Source organism: Dreissena polymorpha, chromosome 13 (assembly GCF_020536995.1).
Source record: "Dreissena polymorpha isolate Duluth1 chromosome 13, UMN_Dpol_1.0, whole genome shotgun sequence".
In the NCBI taxonomy this organism is placed as follows: Eukaryota; Metazoa; Mollusca; class Bivalvia; order Myida; family Dreissenidae; genus Dreissena; species Dreissena polymorpha.
In genome coordinates this window covers 23837288-23847406 of record NC_068367.1, presented here as the reverse complement: position 1 = coordinate 23847406, position 10119 = coordinate 23837288, and the positions used below count along the sequence as shown (strand labels likewise).

Below are 10119 nucleotides of genomic sequence, written 5' to 3'. Positions count from 1 at the left end.
TTTATTGTCAACATAGAGATCGCCCGCTCTATCACTTGGTCAGTTTAAGAGAAACAAGCACAGGTAAAACATGCGTTTACCAATAGAGAAATTGTGGTAACACACGCTTTTGCTATTCAAAGCTCGTGGTATCATTTGACATATTTTAAGTGATTACATACTTAACATTACATATCAGTCCAGTTTCTCGTCTTTAAGTGTGAAACGGTTGTTAGCCCGCAGTCGCTTTACTCGAGTAGATAGTGCGTGTATTTAACTTGGGTTCGTCGATACATTATTAAAAGCATTGTCACACCAATCAATATAAATTGACTTTATGCTTGATGTAATTGGCGTCGCCCTGGGGGCGGCGACAAGTATGTAATGCTTTTTTTTCGCTTATGGGAGGAGAAGTTATTTTACGGTTCAATGTATATATTTTTGTTTTAAGAATATCTTGCATAGTGGTGATTTTTTGTGTAAATTAGTGTAAATAAGTACTGCATTTGTGCCTATTACATTTATTACAACATTTATTGCCAATAATGAAAACCTAATTGTTTTAATTAATAACTGATCCACAACTGATCACAGGGGAAAGATCACAGGGACTGGGCAAATACGCGAAACTTTCTGGTTTTGTATAAAAACAAATGATGTGTTGTTTAAAAACAAAACATAATCAAAACATATTTATTTTGTGTTTTTTTCTAATTTACTTATTTAGTGGAGAATCAATGTAGTACGATATTTGACGACCTATCGCGCAAGCAAGTTAATTGGAAGGCGTAGTGGTACGATACGTAAAATGTATTAGTTTATTTATAGACATATAATAACAATCGCTATACACAACTTCACCAAATAGCAGTACATAAGTGAATGTCAGCCGGAATAGCTTAGTTGGGAGAGCGTTAGACTAAGTTGTTTACGCAACAGTCATCTAAAGGCCCCTGGTTTTATCCCGGGTTCCGGCACGAACGGAACAGTTCGGCGGCTGACAATTTTTTCAGTCAGGTTAATGAATATAATAAAGCTTTATTTTATGTAGACATTTTAAAATCCATTTTACTACAATTGGACATTTTTATTAAAATTTATGGATGCAACGTGGTAACAACGTTAATTAAAATTTCTTACATCACTTAAATATCTTATAAAAAATGCACGTGTTTTTAAATTAACAAATAAATACAAACAACAGATCTATTATCCATGTATTTGTATGGTTGTCTATCATAGGCCTATCCCTACCACATATAGAGCGCGAAGCGAAGCGCGACACGTATTATTGATTGTTACAATGAGTTGCGATAAAGGAAGCCGCCGCTTATCAAGGAGGAGCTGTGTCCCAGCAACCCGTTTCCCTAGAGTCAAGCACTCCTCTGAGTTTTTTAAGAACCACATATAGAGCACGAAGCGCGACACGTTTTACTTTCTAGGTGGTATGGCCCCTTAAGCATTATCCGACCATTACGTCCATAGTTATCTTCCTTAGAATTTGAGAAATTTTGAAATCCTTGTTCGAAGTCCAAAATTTTCATCCGATTGTTCCCATACTTTCACAGGTTTTTATCAATGAGGACCCAACCCAAACTCTATATGAGCGATATCGGACCATAAGTCCAGAATGATGTCTCTTTGCATTTAAAAATAAAAGTGAAAAACTGCTTGGTTAGTTGATTATGTCAACATTTTTCACCAGATTCTTTTAAAACTTACAGTGTCTTCATATCAATGAGCATTTTTACCTCATTTATAATGAGAAACATTGGGGCAATAAGTTTAGATAGATTTTTTTCTATTAAATTTGACAAAATAAACAATTTCCACTTGTTTAAAAGATTTATCAACTTTCGTCTGAATCTTTCCAAACCTGTTAAGTGTTTTTATATCAGTATCACTCGAACCCTATTGAAAATGATGAATATCGGAGCAATAAATCTATTATAATCTTTTACTGAATTCCAAAGTATTGTGAAATGTAGCTTCTTTATACAATTTACAGTTTTCTTTCATTTTTTTTCCCAAACTTTTACAGTGTTTTCATATCAATGAGTACTCAACCCCTATCGTAAATGAGCAACGTAAGAATAAGTTTAGAATCATCACCCATTGAAGTTGAGAAAAATATTAAATTACGTTTACAAGATGAAGAAGATTTCTTTAAACCTACACAGTTCTGTTCCATTAATGAAAACTGCACACGGATACCAGTAAAAAAAGGAAACCAATGTTAATAAAATGAACTATGAAATATTTGGGAGTTACAAAACAAAATCATAGATAATGGTTATTTGGGGGTTACAACACAACATCATAAATAATGGTTATTTGGGGGTTATAACACAAAATCATAGATAATGGTTATACCAGTATTTTCTTCTATTTCGTTTAAAATAATCGGCCAATATATTGTAACCCTCGTGGTTACAGTATGTTTTAACCTTAATGAGCAAACAAGGTCATAAATGAGAATGTTCACAGTTCACTTCCTTTAATAATGCTATATAATAATACAGATCAATATTCATCTATCAGTTCATTCCAGAGTAAATCTGACTGGATCTGAAATAAACAAAGCAATAACATACTAAACAATAAACAATAGTTCTGTTCTAGTGGCCTTAACATGTATTTTATATGACTCAAATACTCATAAAGGATTCAGGTACAACAATAATCATAAATACAGAAACGCAGCATGACCAACCTTACGAATAAATGAGTTCAACATATTTCATTCAACACAATCAGATTGAACGTTACAATGCATACAATTCTTACCAATTTATGGAATTGAATCCCTTTTCACTTCACGTCCGTCTCTCTCCTTTCCACATACTCGTGCTGTAAATAAGAGCATGCAAACATATATTATGGTGTTTCAACTGAGTGTATAAGTTGCTATTTATAAGTGAATTTATAAATTTGCTGCCATTCTGAACATTCGCGAAATCATGTGATTTGAACATTAAAGACGTTCAAACCTCAAACAAAATATAAAGAAAACAATGTATTGCAACCGTTTTCAATTACATAAAATAAAATACAAACTCAAGAACCAATACTGACCACTAGAGTGAACAAGAACTGAATTTTTAAGCTTAGACACAAAATGTCTTCCACCGTTTGCCCCATTCTGGTCATGTGACCACAGTTAAGAAAATATAATGTTAAAATAATAGGTCAGGGCTAAAACCACTAAAACAAATCGTGAGAAAGTCGACCCAGTCACAATATTAATATTTACAGTAGAAAAAAATCGTTCCATGTAACTTCATTAAGTGCCTTTTACACTGAAATTTCCGACGACCTTTGATGCTTTGCATCAATTCTTATCTTGTTTTCAAATGTAACAAGAGCCTGTCACAGAAGTGCCAAAATCCCCGCCGAAATGTGTTTGCTGGTAACACAACATTTGTTTTAGAGAGTAGAATAATATTTGTAAAACATGGCACCGGTGTAATCTATTTATATATTCAAGGATCAATTAGTTATATAGTGTTGGAGTTATGCTGTAGAGAATAAAATATATGGAAATGAAAGAAGGGAGGTAATTAAAAAAGAAGACTATAAACAGTTACTGTTCTTGATCACTGTATTTTTTTCTTAAACTCATCTACTCATTTTACAGTGAATACTTCAGTGTTCAAATTGAAATATTATTGTAAAATTAGATGAGGGGAGGTATTAAAAATTGAAAAGTTAAAATATTTACTATGAAATTAAATTAAATAAAATTAAAAATTATAAATAAATAAAATAAATAAATATAGGGAGATACTTCAAAACTACGACCAAAAGAGTTATGGATCATGTTCATTGCACTTCTCGTAGTTGCCATCTGTTTATATCTAGTTTCAAGTAAATCCCTTTAGTACATTTAGAGTTATGCTTCGGACAAAAATTAACTTCGAAATTACATAAAGGGAGATAATTCAAAAAGTAAGGTAGATAGAGTTATGGTTCTTAGTCACTGCACTTCTCCTACTTGCCATCTGTTTATATTTGAAGTTTCAAGTAAATCCCTTCAGTAGATTTAGATTAATGCTCCGGACAAAAATTAACTTCTAAATTAAATACAGGGAGATAATTCAAAAACTAAGGTAGATAGAGTTATGGTCTTTAGTCACTGCACTTCTCCTACTTGCCATCTGTTTATATTTTTAGTTTCAAGTAAATCCCTTCAGTAGATTTAGAGTTATGCTCCGGACAAAACTTTACTTTGAAATTATATCAAAGGGGATATAATTAAAAAACTAAGGTAGAAAGAGTAATGGTTCTTGGTCTCTGCACTTCTACTAGTTGCCATCTGTTTATATTATAAGTTTAAAGCACAGGAGGGAATCCCGTATTTTTTTGTATTTTTTTCTTAGTTTTTCGGCAAATGAAGTTGCACTCCTTGTTTCTGTTACAGCATATATACAAAAAAAATATATTTTAAAAAAATACGGGATTCCCTCCTGTGGTTTAAAGTAAACCCATTAAATAGATTTTGAGTTATAATCTGGACAAAGGTTTGGACGGAAATACGGACACACAGACGCACAGACGGACAGACTATTACTATATCCCCTCCTTAAAAAAAAATCCGGGGGTGAATAGCCATTGGTCAAAGTGTATGGTACAGTGGATTTCCTTAAATACCTCAAGCTGACTAAGATTGTAAATAAAGTTTAACTGCAATTCAATGTACTGTCGCGCGAGGACGATTTCCTGTGGCCGTCACCAAGCGCTATGTGCGCGGCCTCAAAATTACGATGTCCCTTCCTAAACGCTCGGAAGGCCAATAACAAATAACAATTAAGAATAACTAATTTTTCTCAGCCTACCTGCCTAATGATTGGAAACTGAAGAGTAACAGAGTCGCCACAAATATTTACAATGCGACGTACAGGGAACTCTTGTTTTAACGGAGCTTCTGTCTTCGATAATTTCTTGCTTCGATGAAGGTGTAACTCCACGTCCTGCAAGCCCTCGGTAATCTTCCACCAACGCGCTTTCGTCGTCGCTAACCCTCTGAAGAACATCTACAATAGGCATTCTGCAGCCCGGGAAGCACAGTTTGAAGCTTGCAGCACACGTAATTACCCAAATGCTCCAGACCTATTATTTAATATTATTATACCTCACTTTTATTCACAATGCTAAACTCCCATAGGCCATCGTGACATAGAAATACTGTCAGACCCAGCGGGAAAAAATTAACTGTCCTAAAAGCAAAAGGTACTGTCGCCCGCTGCCTTGGCAATCACGTGCCACCAGCGGGAAAAAATTAACTGTACAAAAAATACTGTATCCCGCTGCCTTAGCAACCACGTGTGGAATGTTCGAAAATTATACTGTCCCATTCGCGCATGCGCTGCACGCAGTTTTACCTTTCTGCTGTAAACAGACGACCAAATGGCAAGTAAACGTATATCAACGATAAGCGAGGAGGATTTGAAGGCATTGGATCGTGACAAGGACTCTAAAAACACTAAATGTGTAGTTAAACATGGTATGAACTTGTACAACGAATTTCGTCGTTCCAATAACATGGATATTGGTGATCTCGTGGAAAATCGAGCGGAACTTAACAACCAGTTATTGAGTTACGCTTTTTCTATGCATCTGTGCGTCAAAAAAAGGGCGAGGAACTAAAGAAAAAATCTTTGGACAGTCTGAAGTATGGAATTTCCAAGCATCTCTTAAGCACGTATAACATTAATTTGAAAGACCAGCAATTTTCATCAAGTAATGAAACCTACAGGTCAAAAGTTAAGCAGCTTGAGCGAAGTGGACATTAAAGTGTCGACCACAAACATGTAATATCCGACAGCGATCTGGAAAAATTAAGTGGCAACAGTGTACCGTTTAATATTAACATATTAACACTCCATGTGGTTTTTAAAACAGGGTGTGGTTTAACTTAATGTACTACCTTCTGAGGAGAGGTCAAGAAAATTTAGGGTCAATGACGAAGTCAACATTACTATAGGAACTTTTTCAACCGGGAGAAGGTTCATACACCAGGTCATCGCAGAATAAACAAAAATCACGGATAGGTTCAATTAAACAATATATATATAATGTCAACCTTTCAAATCGTATTAACTTTACTATAAGCTGGCAGTGGCTGCAAAGAATTTAATTATAAAAGGTGGCTTTTAATTTGTTTGACAGAGGAAAAAAAAACATAAATACATGGAATTTTAGTGGTGAAACCGCATAATCTTTTAGCAAAAATATCTATTTTCGGTTTCAGGTAATTTTAAATGTCAGACCAGTGTCTGATTAAATTATTTCATCTTTTTAGGATTGACGATACGCCTGATGATATCACATGAGAAGGAAAGATCTACGAGCAGCCTGGCAGTACGTTTTGTCCAGTCCGATGCTTTGAGAAGTACCTATCTAAACTGAACCCTAAACTCGAAGCATTATGGCAAAGACCGTTTGAATGATTTCATGAGACCAGTGACATTTGGTATTGTGCTGCACCATAAAGAAAGAATACTTTGACTGTGTTAACCAGTGTACTTTTATTTTTGTTATCAAACAACGGCTGTTTGTAAAACATGCATGCCCCCCATATGGGCTTCAGTTGTAGTGGCAGTCATTGTCTGAATACGGTTTTTGTCACTGTTACCTTGACCTTTGACTTAGTGACTTGAAAATCAATAGGGGTCATCTGCCAGTGATGATCAATGTACCTATGAAGTTCCATGATCCTAGGCGTAAGCATTCTTGAGTTATTATCCGGAAACCATTTTACTGTTTTGAGTCACTGTGACCTTGACCTTTGACCTAGTGACCTGAAAATCAATAGGGGTCATCTGCCAGTCATGATCAATCTACCTATGAAGTTTCATGATCCTAGGCCTAAGCATTCTTGAGTTATCATCCGGAAACCATTTTACTATTTCGAGTCACTGTGACCTTGACCTTTGACTTAGTGACCTGAAAATCAATAGGGGTCATATGCCAGTCATGATCAATCTACCTATGAAGTTTCATGATCCTAGGCCTAAGCGTTCTTGAGTATCATCCGGAAACTATTTTACTATTTCGGGTCACTGTGACCTTGACCGTTGAGATACCCCCTCTTCTTCGTAGGGGGTGGGGCAAAAATATAAATGGTTATTCATTGCTGAATTTAACTACAATTATTGAGTCTTAAAATTGTTCATAGTTCTTATAAATTGTTCATGTTTGAAAAGTTTGTTCGGTATAATACAATATTACATGTCTGACATCCAGACATGTAATATTTATAGACTGTACCTTCTTCTTCAGATCTTGTTCTGCTCGCATCCAAAAGAGAAGTGACAACTTACCAAGAGACAAGCTTTTATAGACCAGTTGAATGGTATTGTTTACATTCGGGATGTTCCGACTGGTTGGCCAAAAAAACTGGTTAAAGTAACATGTATACTTGTCTTTTGTTAAGTCAATAAAACAATACAAAAATCCGAAATAAACAGTAAAACTCTTAAATAATAGTGCAACAATATAACATTTAGTACCAATAAATGTATATTCGTAAATATAATTTCCTCTGTATAAAAATACGAATTAGTTATTTACATCAAGTATTTTTTACCCTTTTGTTGTTTGCTTGTTTTCATGATGTCGTTTCGTACACTACAGTAACGTACAATTTTAACACGTAATGGCCGAGTTTACATTTGCCGGTACTCGTTAAATACGTTTATTGTGTAGCAGTGAAATTGCACAATGTTTTTTATTTTATAGTTATTAGACACTGTATTATTATGATTGAACTGGCTAATATATATACACTAGTTCCTGTCAATCCATTTCGGACAAATCTTTACATTTTTTTAAATATGTTAAAATATTTTATCAAAGCAACTGTTTCGTATTTTGGCTTTACAATTTTGCGATGATCGCTCAATATGCTCAGAGATGACATGGAGGTATCATACATTTTGTTTAATGACCAGACACTTGTATGCCACATGTGGTTTATGCAGGGCCCCAAGAATAGGCCCCTATATTTATGACACCATGTGTTCTTTGTAATTGTTTGGACAGTATCCGATCATAACGAGATAATCGGTTTATGATGAACAAAGGCGCAATAAAACACCGGGTTAAAAACGCTGAAACAAAGAGTGTCAAAATTGGTGTGAATAATTAAATTAAAACAATGACATTTCTCAAGAAAATTTATTTAATGTGTAACAAGGTAAGTTTTTACAGGTATAAATGCTCAAATCAGTTACTATATGTTGCGTACGAAGAGTCGATCTATTTGCTGTTTGTTTAAATCATTATTTGTCTTCCTTCATTAAATTCGATTTATTCTGAAAGAATTTCAATATCTGAGAATTTTTTATCTAAAAAAATGGTTGCGAAGATGTGCCAAGTAAAGATTTTGTATGGTCACCACATACCGAGCTCGTATATTGTGTTCCGTTCCCGAGTTTGTTTATAGTAAAAACAAATAAAAACAACAATATAACTGTTCCAAAAATGCATTTCCTTGCACGCTTATGTTTTATTCAGACATGGTTAGTAATATTATATTTGATAAAGTGCATGATTATAAAAAAAAAAACATGATTATTTCAACCTTCTCTATATGCGCTTATATGAATTTCACCTCTTTTTGCCAACCAGTGGGCGGAGTCTAATATTTGCAGGTGCGCGTGACGTCACTCGTCAACTAGTCTATATACTGGCGAACAGAGCGCCACCTAGCTAGTAGCGGATCCGTGGTCTAGTGGTAACACACTGGCTTCACAATTCAGAGATCGCTGGTTCGATCCCCCGCTGCACCTAACCTACTAACTCGTCTTTCGCATGAGACGTTAAACCGAGGTGCAGTGTACTGGGTGCTATACACCGGGCACTAAAAAGACCTAGGGTCACCTCTGGAACGAGGTGTCTCCTGTATCTTGCACTATCCCCCGTAACCAACTAACACATCTTTCTGGGGGCGATGGCCATATGGGAGACAATCCCGGTGCACTCGATAAAAAATAATGAAGAAGCCACTAGCTATCGCAACGGAAAGGCACGATTCCGAAACTACCGACGTTCCTTTAAAAGTCATATTTCTTAATTTAATGCATGCGATCTTAAATTTCCAATCAAATATACATTGTATGCGTTTGTTCGGTTTTATACTTTATAGGCAAAATGGCAAGCTGAGCATTTCGCAGAGTTGTATGTGAGAGCAAGGAACGACAACTCTGCGTGGAGATTGCGTTCGTTACAGTACTTTCGATTTCAACTGCTCATGTTTTCCTTAGTATTATTCAATTTAGTTGCTAGTTTGATCTAGACTTGATTGAAACATTATGCGTACATATTTTCAGAGCATATCGTTCAAACTGCAATATTATCACAATAATATATTAATTCGATTTTGGTAACGTTTCATCGCGGGTGAACTAGTATGGTTTAAAGCGTTTTTGTTGTGACTCTAATGTATGTTAAAAAAAGAGCTGTTACTCGAGGTTTCTACAACTTAAATAAGCAAATATACTTACTTTACAAGAAGCGAAATATACAATAATTTCCGGTTTCACAAATAACAGGTATGTGTATTAACGGTATCCGCAACTCCATGCATAAATCCAATAACGTCGGCAATATGCTGTCGTGGCTGATAACCCAGTCAGATAAGCCGATAATTATTGATTTTATCGATAACGCGTAATAGCTTCACGTTGTTAACCGAGATGATAGTTTACCTTGGTAATTTAAATTCCGATGGTCACGTCATTTGTTATTCAATATTTAAAATGTTACCCATTTTAGAAAGCTAAAATGTTGCTTTTTCTAAATATCTAATTTATATGTCAATGCATATCATATTAAAAAAGACATGACGAGTTAAACACAACGTAATTACGGTTTGTCTTCCAACTGCGGCTGAGTTTCGGGTAAAAAATATCGTTACCTTCACTGTAAAAATATATTATTGCTCTGTCATTTTTAGTCCGAAATTTAACAAATAACATTCATTAGAAAGTTTATACTTTGGCGTTTTTTTTTCTGTTATTGTCAATTGTTTATTTGAACTATTCAATTTATTGCGCCGAGTTAAAACCAACAGTACTAGCAATCGCGGTCGATTTAAGCGGCTGCGAAACGCGATCTTCAATTTAAGATCATCAAATA

At 34.9% G+C, this 10119-nt stretch overlaps 1 long non-coding RNA gene and 1 other non-coding gene across 2 annotated transcripts; one reads left to right on the top strand and one right to left on the bottom strand.

Moving 5' to 3' along the window:
* Positions 1-867: 867 nt before the first annotated feature.
* Trnal-aag (transfer RNA leucine (anticodon AAG)) lies at positions 868-956 on the top strand. Its single transcript is given in 2 exon segments — positions 868-904; positions 921-956. It is a non-coding gene; the product is annotated as a tRNA-Leu (tRNA).
* A 1438-nt stretch (positions 957-2394) lies between these two features.
* Positions 2395-9613, bottom strand: LOC127854488 (uncharacterized). Its single transcript, XR_008037090.1, has 4 exons — positions 9486-9613; positions 4878-5088; positions 2767-2829; positions 2395-2547 (listed from the first exon to the last, which is right to left on the bottom strand). It is a non-coding gene; the product is annotated as an uncharacterized LOC127854488 (long non-coding RNA).
* Between the last annotated feature and the right edge of the window lie 506 nt (positions 9614-10119).